Below are 18,968 nucleotides of genomic sequence, written 5' to 3'. Positions count from 1 at the left end.
CCTCCACGCTGGTTATTTCTGGCCTTCGATCTTTAAAGATTGTATCCTTGCCGTTCGTGCATGCCATGAATGTCAGATTTACCACCAGAAGATGCGTGCACCTACTGCACCACTGCACCCTGTCATTACCGTAGGTCCATTTTCCAAATCGGGCATCGATTATACGTCCTGTAACCCTCGCTCGGCCGGGGGGCATGGGTTTATCATTGTTGCCGTGGATTACTTCACCAAATGGGCCGAAGCGATGCCTACACTGACTGAAGACGGTCACACAACGGCGCAGTTTTTATTCAATCATGTCATTACTCGGTTCGGGGTCCCTCAGGCCATCATCACTGATCACGAAAAACATTTCCGTAATCATATGATGACAGAATTGACAACCCAGCTAGGCTTGCGCCAGGATAGTTCGACACCATACTATCCCCAATCCAACGGTCAAGTTGAGGCTGTGAACAAGGTTTTGATCACTATGCTTCAACGTACCATCAACACACACAAGTCTAACTGGCATCTGATGTTATTCCTTGCCTTATGGGCCTATCGGACCTCTGTGAAGGACGCCACCGGCTTCACCCCTTTTCAGTTGGTGTACGGGCTGGAGGCCACCCTTCCTGTCGAGTGTGAGATTCCTTCATTGAAATTAGCTATCGAGTTGCTTCCCAACACCACTCCGGTGGAGGAACGGCTTCTCTACCTAGAACGGTTAGACGAGACCCATCGTTTAGCCTCTCTTGCTATTGAAGCACAAAAGAAGAGAGTCAAGGCTCACTTCGACCATAATATTCAACCTCGTTCCTTCGTTGAGGGAGATCTAGTACTGCTCTACGATCAAGCTAAGGATAAGCTAGGGGCAGGAAAACTCGAATCCATGTGGCTATGTCCCTATATTGTGAAAAGAGTTTTACAGAAAGGGGCATATGAGCTGATTGATTATGAAGGGAACCCTCTTGACAAGCCCCGCAACGGGCTATATCTGAAAAAATATTATGCATGATCTCATGCACCTAGCTTGTACATACGTGTGTTTTTAGCAGGTGTGTGATTTGTGTATGATTTCATGTTTCTTGCTTTGATGTGAAGGCTTGCTTTGCCTCTTATTGTGTTTTCTGCTTCTTGTGCAGATGTCTAGTACACCTTATGTTGGTTTCACTGATGGTGCTTCCCGTAGCACTTGCAATTTGTCGTCTACGGCGTGGGCGATCTATGATCCTCACGGAGAGTTGTTGAATCTTCAAGGTGTCTGCTTGGGACGTACCACTAACAATGTTGCCGAGTACAGCGCTGTGATTGAGTTATTAGCTGAGGCAGTTGATCTCGGCATCCGTGCACTGGTGGTGAACCTCGACTCCCAACTTGTCGTCCATCAACTCAACGGGCGTTATTCCATCAGAGACCAACACATCCTAAGGTTGTATGTACGTGTAAGATTATTAGAAAGGAATTTTGATTACATCACATATCAACACATTCCTAGACGATTAAACACGTTGACTGATGCACTGGCAAACCATGTGTTAGACAGACATTTGCGAAATAGATAAACATCATACAAGAAGACATAGAAAGCATAATAAAGACCATAGGCATATGTAAATAAAATAATTTTTCAAGCATAGTTTGCAGGCGTGCTGTGTGTGCTTTTAAGCTTGCATTAAAAAATAAAAATATGTGGGTCTCATGTTGTGCAACTGATACATAAGATCACATTTGTATTAGACATTTGCATAGCATATAAAAACATCATCACATGTGAAATGATCCATCCAAAAACATCATATATCTATATATATATATATATATATATATATATATATATATATATATATATATATATATATATATATATATATATATATATATATATATATATATATATATATATATATATATATATATATCGTGTGGCGCACTAAGGCGCTCAAAAATAAGTGTATATGTCCAAAAAATAAAGCCGGTGTCCTCAGTACATCCGAGACATATGTCTCTCAAAACATCAGTGGAAGTAAAACCTAGGTGACTACTGATCTGGGTTATGCTCTCTATAGCATACTGCTGCCCGTGCCACTCGCCTCAAAAGGCGGTGCATCCTGGGTGCCACCCCCACTGTGTGGATCTGATGCTCTATAGGGACCTCCTCGACCCCCTGGTAATCTGGCACCCCCTCCAGCAAACCCTCGAGGTTGCGAGCCACAGTCTCCGATGTATCAACTCCTGGAGGAACTAGGGCCAGGGCTCCAGCTCCTTGCCCCTCTCTCCGTGCTGTTGGGGCTAGGCCAATGGGTCTCATGGGTCCCACATCTGCACACCGTGACATTTATCAAGACATGTACATAAAAAAATCAAAAACGTCAAAAAATATTAAAAAGAGATCAAGTGTCATACCTCCATCATCCCAGTGCTCTCCCGCGGGCAGTGGCATGTCAGGATCATTGCGGAAGTCCATGCCAGCATATGGCCAGTCCTCCACGATGACAACCTGTCGATCCAGCCACTCTCGGAAATACACTCCCCAAGACACTGGGCAGCCTCCACCTCCACGTGGCATGACGCGGGCCCATCGACTGGCCCTCGTCTCCCGAGGACCTCTAGGTGGATCCATAGCCATGGTCTGTAGCTGTAGGGCCGGCACCCACTCCAGCATGAGCGGCAGTAGAAGCGACCCATATGCAAACTGCTTCGACTCTCCGCGTCGGCAGTTGGTGAGTTGCCTCTTCATGCTAGTGGTCACAGCTGCTGCCCAATTAAAAATGGTGGGCTGTAAGCACTCTAGAGCCAGTAGCAGTTGGGTCTTTGAAGCCTCATGATTGGCCAAAGAGCCCGCTGCCCGTGTCACCAGAAAGAGTATGGTGCGAAGAGGCATGTCACGCACCGTCGGAATACCAACCTTCCCGCTCTGTTTTTTAACAGCCCCTGGACACACTCGAGCCATCAGCTGGTCAAGAGACTCAGCGCTGGGTCGTTGCCCCTCCAGGATGGGCATTTGGCCACGGCGCGATAATCCAGTCAAAAAATAAATGTCCGTGGAATCAAACTCAGTGTCCTGGCCACGGATCGTGAATTTCCCATCCACTGGATTCCAAGCTCTGATTAAGAACTCAAGCAAGTCAGGCTGCGCCCTCAGGCGCGGAGTAAGGAAGAATTTCATGAACCCGCATGCTCGCATTGCATTTCGGCATTCGGCAAGTGCATAAGCGGCTATATCCTCATCATCGTGAGCTCTCTCTTGCCACACAAAAGACATTTTTCCCTGCAAGACCATGAAAAAACATTAGAGTGCTAGTCGTTGAAATTTGAACGTTCATTTTCATAAAAATAAATTTTTACGGCGCCAGCGCGACTGTTTTTAAAACAGTCGCGCTGATCATGGCGCTCCGTTGTTTTTTCCTTGGGTCAGCGCGGAAGAACATGCGTTTTCCGCGCTGACCCATGAGGTGGTACGTGTAAATATAAATCGATCAGCGCGGTCCCGAGCGGGAAACCCGCGCTGACCGAGAGCGCACCAACGCTCAAAAAATTCGCCCAAAGGGCCACATCCCACCATGGAATTGCTCAAAAAAAGGCTTAAAATGAAATGCAGGGAGAGGAGAACCTACCTGGAACAAGCTGCCAGATGAATGGTGTCTGTATGGGCTGGAAATCGCTCCGTCAACCTTGCAGCTCCTCAACGTTCTTCACAACTCAAAATGGTAACAATGGTAAAAAATGACTTTTACCCCCCTATTTATGGTAAAAAATTCATAATTAGCTATAATTTCTTATCAATGTGGGTTTTTGTCATAGTTTTGCCATGGATTTAGCACTAATGTCACTGTATTATGCTGTTATGCATGTTTTATTATGTTTTTACACATATCGAACAGGTTTATGCGGGTGGTGTTCTTGTGCAGGTTATAGCAACCGACGTGGTCATAGCGATTCTTCATACACTTGGTCCCAAAAAATGTCGTCTTGAAGCTCTTTTCCGACATAAATCAAGAAAAGATGGCTGAGCTCCCTTTTGGCTCGTTAAAAGGAACGGGAGGCGGTCATTTTAAGTTTTTTTTTCCGACCGTTTAACTTAAAAAGATTGCCGGGTGTTTGTCGTTTCGCACTCGTTATTGGCTCTAAAATGACGTGCTTCTGACCGCTTATTTACTTTTTCGGGTCGAAGCCACTATTTACGAAAAGTACTCCTCGATCATGCTAGTCGGGCGGTTCTTTCGAGCATTGTTTTATACTTTTCCGGGCTCGAGAGACACAACTTTACGAAAAAGGACCCCCCTGGAGTCTCCTTTTCCGCTGTCTTTTCAGACTCTCTAAACAAGAAAAGACGCCGAGTTCTTCCTTTGTCAGGCTCGTTAAAACTCAATGACATCGGACATCATCAAAATGACGCCTTTCCAAGCATATGCTATCCCCGTCAAGCTTGTCATCCAAAAATAACCGTGGTACCTGCCAGAAATGGTGGGGAAAATAAAACTGTAATAATGGTCGTGTCGGCAGTATGTCGCTCTTGAACATGGCACTCCTCTGCATTCGTGTCTGGGTGGGGATTTCTCATCTTGTTTTACACTAGCCTCCATGGGTTTGGGATATCCTATTTGACCTCTCATCTGCTCATTGCCTTGTCACCATGACCTCTACTCATTTGATGTCAGATACTGCCAAATCCGCCGTTGTGCCGCCGATATGTTCAAGAGAAGATGGCCTCTACAAGCTTACCACCTCCCTCTGATGTCTCACACAAAATATGTTATCCTTCTCTGTCTCGCGACGATGATGTGGGAAACATTATGGCCCACCTTCGATCAAGGTTACTTCCTGTTGACTTCAGCTCATTATCCAGGAAAGTGATCTAGAGACTCCCTTCAGGTGCCTTAGAGCCTGCATGCCTCAATGGCAAGTTCTTCGTGTTCGACGTGAGGTTTTCATCATTGGCCTCCGATCGGATGATTCTGCGGGAGTTCGACGCCAGCTCATTAATTCACATGCCGCGGATTGTACCTATAGTACCTTGAGGGCCATTGTCATTATTGGTGGTTCCTCTCGCGTCTGTTAACGGTTTTCATTATTGGCCGGTAATCAGGCGATGTTCATGCATGTTCGACTTCAGCTCATGTATTCACATGCTTGAACTTGTACTCTGTTCGGGTTGGGATGGAGCGCAAGAGCCTGGTTTTTGTCTGTTATGAACTAGGCTGCGATTTTGTGGATTGTTATTACATGACTCATTGATGGATGGCTGCGCCCATACCTGAGTCTCTCGGATGGCTGCGACCATACCCTCTTATCTTTATGGTCTTTTCAGCTGGGTGGCTGCGTCCATACCACAGACCTTCTTCGTATGTCTTTTGGATGGCTGCGCCCATGCCTAGACTACATGTGATCGAGATATCAGTTGTACATTCATTCAGGTCCTTCCTGGTGGTGTTCCAGTTCATCATTTTTGTAAAGCATTTCACCCCTCCCACTCTCTCGGCCTTCATGCTTTAGGGGGCATCTGTTACACAGTAATTTGTCACTGTATCCTTGTCAGACTCCCTATCATGCCATAGAGTCAAATGCACCATGTTCACGCTCTCTAAATTGGCCAAATGACCCACTTTGCCTAAGTTTATTGCATCAGCGCGTCTGTTATTAAAATACCCGCGCTGACTGGCGGCTCCTAGTGTGACTGATGCACTGCCAGTGTGGAAGCACACGGGCTTCCCGCGCTGGTCGAATTTTATGCGCCAGCGCATCCTATCAAAGTATCAAGCCGCGCTGACACAGTTTGCTCTGTTTATGTGATGCGCTGTCAGCGCGCCAGTCCAGTGTTACACCCGCGCTGATCCAGTTTGGGTAAATTTGCTCCAACAGCCAGCCTTCCAGATGGTTCCAGGTCTGGTTGTTAGCCTTGTGAGTATCGCCCTCCCTTCTATGGCATGTCTGTTCGTCATTTGGAACCACCTTCCTTGGAGATAAGCTTGTCCTCCCACCATATATGGAGACTCCTTCTCTATTTAAACCTCCACCATTACCATGAGCAGCTAGTTTGGATAGTGTGGAATTTATAGTGTTTGGATTGCTGCTGCTAGTAGGTAGTTGGTGTGACAAGTGTGGTTTTGCTAGAAGAAGCTTAAGGAAGGTTGTGAGTATTGCTTGTGTGAGAGAGAGAGCTTTTGTTTTGGGAGAATCTACCTCCAAGGGTGAATGCTCAAGAGACTTGCTGGCTGGACCCTCTAGAGAAGGACTCAGCGTCAGAACTTTGGTTGTACCTTTCTCTGTTATTGATTTAATAATAGATGACTACTGTTATGGTTCCATTCTCATTTGTCTCGTAATGGTTAATGTGAATTACATCCTTTCTGACTGATGTATAATTGCTTTTATTAGATTTCACGCTTGTGTTTGTCTTTCTCTTCGTGTGTGCAGGTATCTATTCACGGAGATCGTGGAGGATTGTGACCGGCCAGAGCAAAGGAGCGAGAGCGGCATCTCTTCATCAAAAAATAGCGTTGGAATCCAAGTAGGTGTTCATTGCCTCTCTTTTAATTGCAATTAGGAACTTGCACAGTAGCATTGATTGATTGTTGCTAGACCCATTCTGGGCTAGTAGGGATCGCCTCTATCCGTAGAGGGGATTTACCTCTCCAACACTTGCTATTAAAATAATTGGGGTACCTTACGGAAATGGTGGGGGGAAATTTGGAAAGCTAAACATTTGTGTCGACACCTCACTCTTGAACATGACACTTTCTGCTTCGTGTCGGGTTAGGATATCCTCCTTTTATATCATTGACTTTCCCGGGTTGGGCTGTTCATTTTATCCTTCCATTTGATCTCTACCACGTCACATGACCACTGATCTTATGGATCCAAAAGCTGCCAAATTTCCATTTGTGTTGCTGATATGTACAAGAGTTGTCCTTCTGCAATTACATTTAGCTCTGATTCTCTGTATCATCCAAAACAATTTTGCATCCTTTTGTCTCATGTCGATGATGTGGGATACATTATGGCCCTCCTTAGACACAATCACTTCCTGTAGAATTCAAATCATTATCGGGAAGTTAACCGAGAGACTTCATTCTAGTACCTTAGAGCTTGCATGCCCTAATGGCAAGTTCTTCACACTCGACGACAAGTTCACATCATTGGCTTTTGATCGAGTGATTTCACAGGTGTTCGACTTCAGTTCCTCTATTCACATTCTATCGATTGTGCTGATAGTACTTTGAGGACCATTGTAATTATTGATGGTTTCTCTTGCACTTGTTAACAATTTACATCATTGACTAGTAATCAAGCGACTTTCTAACATGTTCGACGTCAACACATCTATTCACATATTAGAATTTGTACTTTGATCGGGTCGTGTTGGAGTGCAAGACCCTGGAATTAGATCACAAAAGTCTAGGTTTCAAAGTGATGTGATGTGGTTATGTTAATATACATGTCTGTTTTAGATGGATGGTTGTGACCATATCATGAGTTATCATATGTGATCCTTCTCATTATTGGATGGTTGTGACCATACCTTGGTTTCATTATGATCCTCTTTAATGGATGGTTGCATCCGTTCCTGGATCCATTTACATGATCATCCTCTGGGTGGCTGCATCCATAAGATGATTCATGTATCATTTGACAAAGTTTTCAGTTATGTATATATATCCATACTTTCTTGCAGGTTTTCCAATGGCAGACTATGATTCCCCACACTGATTCATAAAGCATTTCATCCCTCACTCTAGTTTGGCCTTCACACTTTAGGGGGCATCTGTTACGCAGAATTTTGTCATTGTCCATGTACTCCGCGTTCCTTGATCCTGGAGGACCTCTACAATGAACTCTACATGCTTTTCCTTCATGAAGAAACTCCCATTGTGTCCCTCTTCATGAGCAGAACAAATTCCCTTTTGCACCATTTCCCCAAAATCTTCTTTTTCCCAGTTTACAAGACCGACACTAAAGACCCTTGTCTTCCTCACGCCGATATGTAGGGATTGACACTATCCCTAGTGCCAACAAGAGTGACTTAGCTTTGTTCCAGTCACACTGGTCCTCTTACGGAAAGTTTTTTAAATAAAGAGTTGAAGCTTCCAAATCTAGAAGCATTGTAACGGAAGTCTGGTAAATGGTTTGGCCGGATGGGGCCGAGGATGTTAGTTTTGTGGTGGAAATACCTTAAGATATAAGACCTTCTCCCATGAGAAGAGGATCCATCTCCCATCCGTTCATGCTATATAAACCTCCTTTTTTCTCAAGCATAAGCTAGTGTTGTAGTGTTAATGTGGGTGTGCTAGTGCTAACTAAGTTTGGAGTAAACAACAAGATATTCATAGTTGTAGCTCTCTAGTTGTGTGTGAGGGAGAAGTGTGAATTTGGTTTAGTGTGAAGCCTAAAGGGAAGAGCCTTAAAAATATCATTGTTGAGGCCATCATGGAATGCTAACGGAAGTGTGTGGGAACCTGGTTTTGTCGGAGGAGAACAACAACGTCAAGACAATGGTTGTAATCTCTTCTTGATTCAATATATATGCAACTATCAATTGATTTCCTACATAATGTGTCATCTCACATGTTTATGGCTTAATGTTTCTTGACTTGTTAATTAGGTTGAATTACAATTTGTCTATTATCACGGTTGTTGTTTGCTGTTGTTTACTTGTTTTAGGTGTTCAAAGAAGGAAACAGGAGATAGCTGGAGTGAGCAAGAAAGGTCATCACCAAACAAGATAAGCGTTCTAAGAGGTAGGCCCTCTTAATTGGTTATAACCTAAGGAAATATTCCATAGAATGTATCGGTTGTGGCTTGACCCATTATCGGGCTAGAGGAATTGTTTGTGTCCACAACTGTAATTTTACTTCACTATACTTAGCCAACTCACGATGATGAGTTTTCCACGTATGTGTTGAGCTGAAATCAATTGCTTGACAATTTTGGGTCAAGAAATAACCAACAATTTACCCATAACTAAATTGACCATACAACTGGAGAATGTGATATTGACATCTACATATTCTTGTTACATCACAGTCTTCATGGCTTCTATCACACATTTGTATGTTCTTTATAACACTTTCATGGTATTGTTTCCTAGTTCTATGTTGCATGTGGTGTTTTCTAGTGTCTATTGCATGATATTTTGTATTTCCTCCTTACCACACAATTTCTCCATAATTAGCAAAAATTTGAAAAATTCCCCCTTTTTTTTCCTTAGCACCAATAGTCCCTAAACACTATTTGAGGCTGACCCCTAAGAAACTCTATTTTGTTGGCATGCTGATTGAAGGGAGTATATACTTGGTCTTCAAAAAGGTTGCTCAGAATTCTATTTTAATATCATCGCCTGTTGTTTTTCTTCCTCTATCTAACTAAGAGACTGTTTGACTACTTAGACAAGCATTGATGTTAAAAACAAGACCCAATTCAATTTTAATTATACACTTTTCTATGTTTTGAGTCATAGAAATGTTGTCAAGGACTTGAAGTGCTTCATATTATAGTCTATCCAGTCTTTGTGCCATGTCTTGGTAAACTACCCTTAACTAATAAAGATGCTAACCCAAATTTGCACTATTTTCCATAGCTAGTTAGTGTTCCGCCAGAGAGATAGTGGTCATACTACTATGAAAATATTCACTCATTTGCTTTGTAAACTAAGTTTGATTTCCAAGTTCCTTTAATGTGGTGTTTTCCTAAAACTAATCCCATATGTCTAAACCTACTTTTTACAATCGAACGAATTCTTTGTTAAAACCTTGGACACTATCGAACAATGTAGAGGATTCATTCTCCTTATCTTCTATGTATCTCTTCTAGTGGAGTGGTTGATTTGACCTACAGTTGCAATTCTTCCACTTGCACTTTCAAGCCTTGAAATACCTCCTAAATTTTTGAGAGTTTTCCTTTTGCGAGAGTGTTGATATCCATTGGGACACCTAGTAGTTTACTCTATACTTTCTCCACTACTTCTCTTAGTGTTTCCTCTCTCTCTTCAGCTTGTTGTCACGATTTTATTAGATGCACATGAACAACTTGAAAATCCTCATGCTGGATGGTGAGCTAAACTAAATCCATCAAGGTTTCCCTGTGCTTTGAGTTGTAGTTCTTGTGTAATAAACTATTGCAATATATGTAAAAGAATGATAGGAAATTATGAGAAATCGAATTCTACCTAGGGATGTGCCTAGGTCTATTGTTGAATATCAATGTCCACAATGTACACTAAAAATACAGGAAGAGCTGGGGTATAATTTTTTGTTGAGGTAGATGATTTTTACAACTACTCCAATTAACTTTATAGTGTAGGGAGTAGATTGGTTGCCTACACACATTACCTAGCTTCATTGCAGTTGGTGCAAAAGTGACTCTCCTTGATGATTCAACTAGGAGACACAGTTGTTCCAACAATTTTTGTGTCTATTCCCAAATATTTTTTTCTTGGGATGGTTTTTGACTGGATGTGATGAGAGGCACAATTCCCTATTCCATCAGCTCTTTTATTTTCTCCATAAATATTTCTTAGTCTTCATTTCACAACGAAGGCATTCTTGTTCCCATTGGCCTTTTATCCTTTCTCTTCTCTATTTCACATTATTATTGACCCTTCAATGGTCTCTTTTCACCCCCTAGTGCTACTTCCTCTTCTCAAAGTCCAATTGCATTATGTTGGGATGATCTTCCTTGGGATCCTCTAGTGGGGGCTGTGGGAATTCATCCAACTATGGGGTAGATGGCCCTTCTTGTTTATGATCTTAGCACTCCTCGTCCTCACCATTTTAATTGGTTTGTGACTCTAGCTACAATTCAATGGGAGGTGTGCGCCATTTTTTTAGCTAGTCATTTACAATTTATGATATCATCAACTCATAAAGCTTGTATTGGTAGTGTAGCCACTACTATTCTAGGTCTACATGGGCATGAATCTACATGGAATTTGGTGTGTCATAGAACCTCACCATAATTTTGTAAGCTTCAACAATTTGGGAAGGGATATGAGGTGATTTTTAATGACATGGTCAACGGCCTCCTTCCACAAGTAGAATGTGACATTGTTGTCCATCTGTTGTTATTTTGTCACGATATACCAGAGAGACCTAGACCTTGGTGCAACAATTTCTAACTTCTATTGTGGTAGAAACTCAGTGTCCTTTGAAAGCTACTAATCTATGAAGGATATGAAAATCAGAAGCCAAGAGTAGTGAAACTTTTTGTTCTTGTCTTGGGCTTTAAGACAATCTTTCATGAACTGGTTAAGAAAGAAATCCATGCACTTCATCCAAACATCTTCGATACACTTTTTGAAAGTTGAGACTTCACCTACATGCATTTATGTTTCTTGTATTTCCTCAATAATTTGCAACCCATAGGTTTTGTGGAAATCCTCATAACCTCGTCATCTATAGTGTAGATCATCACTCCACATTGTCTGCGAATGGTCAAATATTTTTCTACAACCTCCTTTGCCACTTCCTTCTTGTATTACATATTGAATAGGGGTTCTAGAAATTCGTTTTTGGTGGGGAGAGTTATGATCCAAGAAATTAGGAGGGTGTCGATCTCAATTGTCTCATCTAGCCACAAGAAGTCTCCATGCACACAACTTAACAATAATTTGGTGCAGATGTTGATCTCTACGCTCTTGCCAAAATGTAATATGTCCAATAGATTGAGTATTCCTATCAAGTTATCCAATCTGAGACCTCATTGTTGAACCTCCATGACCATAGGTTGGCCTGGGTGTTCAATGCTCCTAGCATATTTATCATCTACAAATTCTAGGAACGCCTTCTAGTCTTGCACATCATGGTCATTATACTTCAATTTATCCACCATCCCTAGCATGTATCTTTATTATATAACTCTATGTGGGATAGGTGTTATTAGTAGCTTATATTTCATATGTTTAGGGGGCCAAGCTTTACGTTTTGTTATTGGTTGTGGGAGTGGTGCATCACCATTTCCTTTTTCCCTTGCCTTGTTGGGTACTGATGAAAAAGGCATGTTACTATGTAGATTTTGGTTTGGTTTTTGACAACTTATATATTGCAACTACCATTGATCTCTTAGCTTTGTAGCTCACTCAACTCTATATTTCAGTACATTTCTCAACTCACATAATGAAAAATTTCAAAACAACTAAGGTTGAACTTGGGAGAGACTTTGCCTATTTTAATGACTTTTGCACTTGTAACTGTAATAATTTTGAAATATTTTGTCCGTAATGGAAATAACTACAAAAACTTCCACAACATGTAGATACTATGAGCTATGAAGGTTCTCTACGAAATTAATTTAGTTTTGTGGACCTAGCCATGCTAGAGGTCATGTCAGTAACCTTTCATTTAGAGCCACTGATCTAGAATAGATTTCACCTTTAATAACTCTAATGGTAAATGAACATGTTGTGCAATCCATGCGGAAAGCATACACTTCCTCTAATGCCTTTTTCAAAACTATTCAACATACAACTATCATTGTTGAATTCCATGTATATTCCACCCTTCAAGGTATTCTTGGTACCATGTGTTCCATTCATTTACATGTTCACGTAACTGTGTGGTGTGTCAAATTCTCATCACAATGGGAAATATCTACTTGATCAGTCATGTTGTGTTTTTCCCTATTTTCATGAAGTATTTGAGGTTTTCTCGTTCTCAGCTTCTTCTTTCTAACCCAAATAAAGTTATATAAACAAATAAGATTTCTCTTTTTTTTCTATACACCCAGTTAGATTTGAGAGGTGGGGTAGATGTTTCTATACAATTTTAGTCAGCTCCCATTAACAATTTCTTTGAGGGGTTCAATCTTCAATTTTTCTATATTGACAACCCCTGCATCTATGAGATGATTGATGATATATGGCCCAAAACAATGTACCTAAAGTTTACCAGGGTGCTTTAGAGTTTTACCATCATATAATAACACGAGATGACAAGTTTGGAATTATTTCTACTTAATATGACAATCATGCCACACTTTTTCCATAGTATTCTACACATTTTTGTTGAATCCTACCATTAATATATCTTCTTCTAGTTGTAGTAACTTTGTCTGTCTCAGTCCTATTTCACTACAAATTTTCAACTTTGTTAGAAAAATAATTTGAAGACTAGGGATTATGAATTCCATGGGCATTAGGGCCTCTTGCCCATATACCAACTGGAATGATTTTCGGAATGTAAGATTCTTCGATGTGGTTTAGTATGCCTGAAGCATTGTAGGAAATATTAGGTCCCAATCATCCCTTTCATCATCCCAAATTTCTGCACTTGGTGTGCTGTTGATCTACTTGATGTTCTCACTATCATAATATAAAGTCTCATACAGTATATACCTCTCTGCCATAGAACCCTTGGGTTTTTCCCTTTGTCGACCCAAACCTCTCAATTTCTTCATGTACCATTCTAAGAAGAACATCCAACAACAAGAAACAACCCCAACTAATTCAACCTCATCTACTAGGTGAATTAGAAGATGAACTTGCAAATCCATGAAACTCGTCAACAACTCCTTCTCAAACATACAAACAATCCCAGTTATCTCTTGATGCCACCATTGAATTTTAGCCATATGAATCTCCTTTGATGTGATCCAACATACAAATGTAGATAATTTATATGTGGTAGATCGAAGGTCTTGGGGAAAGTCATGGTTCACACAACCACACTTGAGAAGAGGATAATGACACTGCACAGTACATAGCACATTATACAGAAATTAGTTATAAAATATCCCATTACATTAAAATAATAAAAATAATAATATCATGTTTTTGACATAGTACTCTTAGAAGGGTCAAATGGTCTTGTGATTTCAACCCCAACAAATGATCTTCCACAGTGAAGCAGCGTCGTAGTGAAGACATATAAACAAGGCGTTGTAGTGTTTTCTTCTCAAAGATGTACAAAAAGAATCCACTTAAGATTGTGGATGACAAAAAATCTCAACAATATAAATGGTTGCTAAACATTGTAGATTTGCAGCAATTGATAGAAACAACACCTGCCAAAGTCTGGATCTATGCCACAATCATATTAAACAGCAAAAAGAAAGAGTAATACCAATGGAAACCAGATATAAAAATAATAGTTTTATTATAACACCTATGAAGGGAACAGATAAATGTTACCATTCCCCCTCTATGGGATGGGTTCTTGGCTATCCTCAAACGTCTTCAGCTTGTGTAGATTCTCTCTCCTCTATAATGTGAAAACCCAGCAAAAATATGGTGTGTGACAATGAAAATAATAAAAAGTGAATAATGAATGGAAAACCCTTCTATTTATAACAAAATATTGAGTTATCCTCGAATAATGAGAAATAATAAAATATTATTGATCCCATTCTTGGAACAACCACTTGGAATATTTTATTATATTTGATTAGGAGGGAAAAAGTATTTAAACCTTTATTTAGAAATAATAAATAAATAAATGATTTATTTATCATATCAAGGAATTAGTTAAGGAATAATAAACAAATAATGATTTATATAATCATTCCTAAGGGATTTAGTCAAATTTTACAAAGAATAATAATAAATTAGTGATTAATTAATTATTCTTGTAAAAAAATAAGATAATTAATGATTTATTTGTTTATTTTTCATGATTGGGTCAAAAATGACAAGGAATAATAATAAAACAATGGTTAAATTAATTATTCCTAGAATAAAATCAAATAAATAATGGTTTATTTAATTATTCTTAATGGGTTGGACTATAAATTACTTAAAAAAGGTGGTTTATTAAGTAATTTCTCAAAGTGAAAGTAATTTTACTATCGTAAAATTGGCTTTACAATGTGTACTTTGATCCATCTAGTAAAATAGGCTAGATGATCAATTTCTTGGTGATAACAGATTTCCCCCAAACGTACGAGTGTTAGGAGAAAAACGTAGGACTGAAGTATGTTGTAAAGACACAATCACTAGACAATACAGGTGAGTCAGAGAGAGAGAGAGAGAGAGAGAGAGAGAGAGAGAGAGAGAGAGAGAGAGAGACCAATGAAGTTGAATTTGAAAGAGGATAGGGACAAAGGGGGCGAGAGTAATGCAAGTCTCTTTTTATGTTGTGGTACCAGATCTCACTGAGGTGGGGGAGGCATACCCATACCGCCGAGATAACTTAGTACAAAAATAATGGTTCGTCGAGAAATATAAAACTAAGAAATTAAGTAGATGTTTAATGGTACATCACATGATGGCATAACAAATCTAGAAAATAATACAATGTGTCCCAGATATGTAATGAACCTAGAGAAACATGAGCCAAGACTGAATTCAATAATATTTGAGTACATGAGATAAAAATCCCCTTCCCTCAAAAAATGGGTTGGAGGGAGGGTAGAACAACCAGAGAAGCCTTGTTGAACAAGGAAGGGCTCTGAAAAACTGAATGGATCATCGAGAGGAGATGTGCATGCTATGAAGACTTCGATCGGTAGGAACCGAACCCATCAACTCTGTGGAAGTGCATTTGAGGTTGTAGCATAGTAGGTATGCATCCGGGCATGTGGGGGGCTATCTAAAGGGTGAACTCCTCATGAGGTCTGAAACATCTCACACACACCCAAGAATCACTGGTACAATTTACTGCATCACTAGATCATCAAGTGTATGGATCACGAACATGAAATGACCAAGTCAAGGGGAAATAATGAGGCCCTCTACTTCATGCAAGGCATCAAACAAGAATGGAATCTAGAACCAAGATAAACTACCCTCTAGGCTGTTATTTTGGAATAAATGAGCTGATGTCGATAGAATAGGGCCCGCGATAGATGAGGCAATGAGCATCCTCAACTAAAGCATGAGGGAGAATAGTAATGCGATTGATGGATTGACACTAGGGATAATGGGGAAAACTGGGATTGAGGGACAAACAGATGACTACGCTTGTCATAGCATAAAGTACATGGTTGACCTAGCAACAACTGACTCAACTCCAAAAGGGATGGGGACAGAATGACTAGAGGCCAAAATGAGCAACACAGGATGAATGATATGCAAATATGGATGGAATACTGGGACACAATATGACAGGACATGAAATAAACTCCAAGAATGCAAGGGTGAATCATCACGGATGCTCTGAACAAGGGCTACTCGATGACACTGCCACATAGACTAGGCCCGGTGGGGACCCTGAAAACTTGAGTAAATGATCATTACTCATGACAAAAATCAACATATGGTACTATTTTAGCCACAAATATCACCCTATAAAAACTTTCCTTGGCAGAAATTCTGAATGGGTTCCCTAAAAGTTGGCCTTCTACCTCTTCGAATGGTCTGTTTAGTCCTAGAGACTTTGACTCATTTCCGAGCCAAATTTTTAGTTCTTAATGGTCATGCCCCTCCCCTTTAATCCCTGTTGTATGTTCCATTCATCACCTGGCCTAGCCCTCAATTCATTCCCCCCATGAGAACATTTTAAGCCCTCAAAACCTTCTATTGCATCATTTTCCCATCATAATTCCCTATAGCAGAAATACTTCACAAAACATGCATAAATCCCTTTTTGGGCCTATCGCAATTAACACAACACATTCATGACTTCCAAACCCAATAGGTTTTATTAACCCAAATGAATATATTTCGGGTCCGGAGCCCCATCGCAAATCGATATCGGCCAAGCCCCAAAGCTTTATATGTAAAGGGCGTGTATGTTTTCCAGACTCGACGACTGTATTAACCACGATATATATTCTATTGGGTTCGCCCTCTCACTCACATATCGCAATCAGCAGGGTCTGGGGCTTATATATAAGGCACATCGTTATACCCTAGACTTGTCGATGATTATAGACCAGAGCATATAACATTTCAGGTCTGGCCTTATGGCTGGACACGAGGTTTTCCCATACTTTCTTGTGTTTTTGGAAAAAACATTGAAGTCGGGTTTTACAAAGGGAAATCATACACTGTGGACCCGTTGAGGCTACTAAATATGACATATATATATATATATATATCGGGTCCAACCTAGTCGCATATTGCAATTAGCGGGGCCCTAGGCCTATGCATATTGCACTATGCGATATTACAGACCCGTCGATTCGATTAAAACATAATATATATGCTATCAGGTCCACCCCTCCCCATCAAAAATCGCTATCGACGAGGTCTAGCACTCATGCATAAGGCACGATACCATATGTTGGACCTGCCGATAATTTTAGGCTCGGGCATATAAAATTTGAAGTCTGGGTATACGGCCCAGACGCAGGTTTTTCTAATGCTTCTTGTGTATTCGATAAAGTGCTATGGTCGCAGTTTTTTATGGGAAATGCCATATGGCGGACTCGATAGGGTATAGGTTCTCGCCCATAGAATTTCAAGTCCGATTTTTGGGTTTTGCTCTATGTTTTGCAAGGATCTGCAATGTAAATCGGAATTACATTCACGAGACTTAATCAGTGCATAAATTAAAAGGAAAGGGGGATTCTTTCACATTTTATGATTTAAATGCAAGATTCATGTTTTGTAGGCTTGTTTTCCATATGTCTCACAGTCATATCGGATATAAATTATTTTGCAGGCAAATTCGAGCAGACCCGGTAATGGATAAAGATGAGTCATATCTAGATGACACCTCTGCTCCACTGGTGTCAGCATTGTAAAACACACTCTGCGAAAGGGAAGACGGACCACCAAAGTGAATAATGGAGGCACTCCTTTAGTCCAGTGGAAGCACTCGTGATAGTGCTAGTCCATCAAAATGTCATCATTGCCAGATACATCACAAAGCATGCCAGATGTGGGATGATGAGTGCAACATCTTCAGTTTCCTTCAGGAAATGATAGAGAATGATAGCCACTCCACATAGGTGCTAAGAAATGATACGCAAACCTCCTCTGTTCGAAAGGCATCCTTTCACTTCACTAGGAAAGAGAACGCTCCACCAAGGGTGACCTCGGCGTGTCAGCAATTTCACCGACCATTCTCATCTGTATACGCTAATCTGTGTAATCAAATGGGGAAAATGAAAATTCATGGAAGAACGAGGGTCATTGAGGGCTGCATAAGTATTACCTTGAGATAGGAGAGAAGGGATTTTTGTTTGAGAAAACGGCAGCTCTGATTTATTGTGAATAAAGAGAGATTGCTTGGTTCAATGAGGAGCCTGTGTTTCAGATTGATTTTCCTCTTCTCTTATGTGTTTTGATCAAAATGTTGTTGCTAAAATAAATGCAAATGTATATTTTTTTTTTGTGCATACTGATAACTTACAGTTCATGGTTATGTCTGGCTATTTGAATATGATTCAACATCATGGTTAAATCATGAAAGGTTGCTGAATCGAAACTATGTTGGACATCAGTTGCAAGTTTTTCTTCCATAAAATGGAATGTGTATTTCTGTATGAATGATTGGATTGCAATAGGATTTAATACAACCTTGTTGTTAAGTGGACCAGTAACTGTTTCATTTGGACTCGAGATTTATATATGATGTTTAACCTCCTTTGTTTTTTATTCCTGCAGTATAGGTTAGGATAGTTAGGATATAGACTAGAGTAGTTAGAAATAGTTTAGATAGGATTTGATACATATGTGTTAGCTGTTTTATTTTGTTGATTTAATTGAAGTCTTCTCCCCAGAAGCAATAAATCAGTAGTCATTTAACAGTTTACGGGGTCCCTTAAAACCCGTTGGAACTAGCCATTTCAAACGAAAGAATGTCTAATCGGGGCTTGCAATCGGGTTAGTTCCCCTTGTTGATATAGCGAAAATTTGTCATGTCAATAAATTGGCACTAGAAGGAGGGCCTGAACCACCGTCCATAGATTTTTATGATTTCATTTATAGATATCCACATGGACTCGAAAAGATTAATGCATGGATAGTGAAGGTTGAAAAGACCCTTCCTCTCATTTGGGAAAGCCTCATTTTGAATAAGAGACATTGTGGGATTATCTTGTCACTTAGGAACAACTAGTCAAAAGACTTACTCAGGCTTACGCCCATTCCCTATCACAGCTCCCTATCTTTC

The sequence above is a fragment of the Pinus tabuliformis genome, chromosome 3_1, assembly GCF_031772625.1.
Source record: "Pinus tabuliformis cultivar Carrire ecotype Pingquan chromosome 3_1, CPIR1, whole genome shotgun sequence".
NCBI classification, from domain to species: Eukaryota; Viridiplantae; Streptophyta; class Pinopsida; order Pinales; family Pinaceae; genus Pinus; species Pinus tabuliformis.
Note: the sequence above shows the minus strand (reverse complement) of the source record.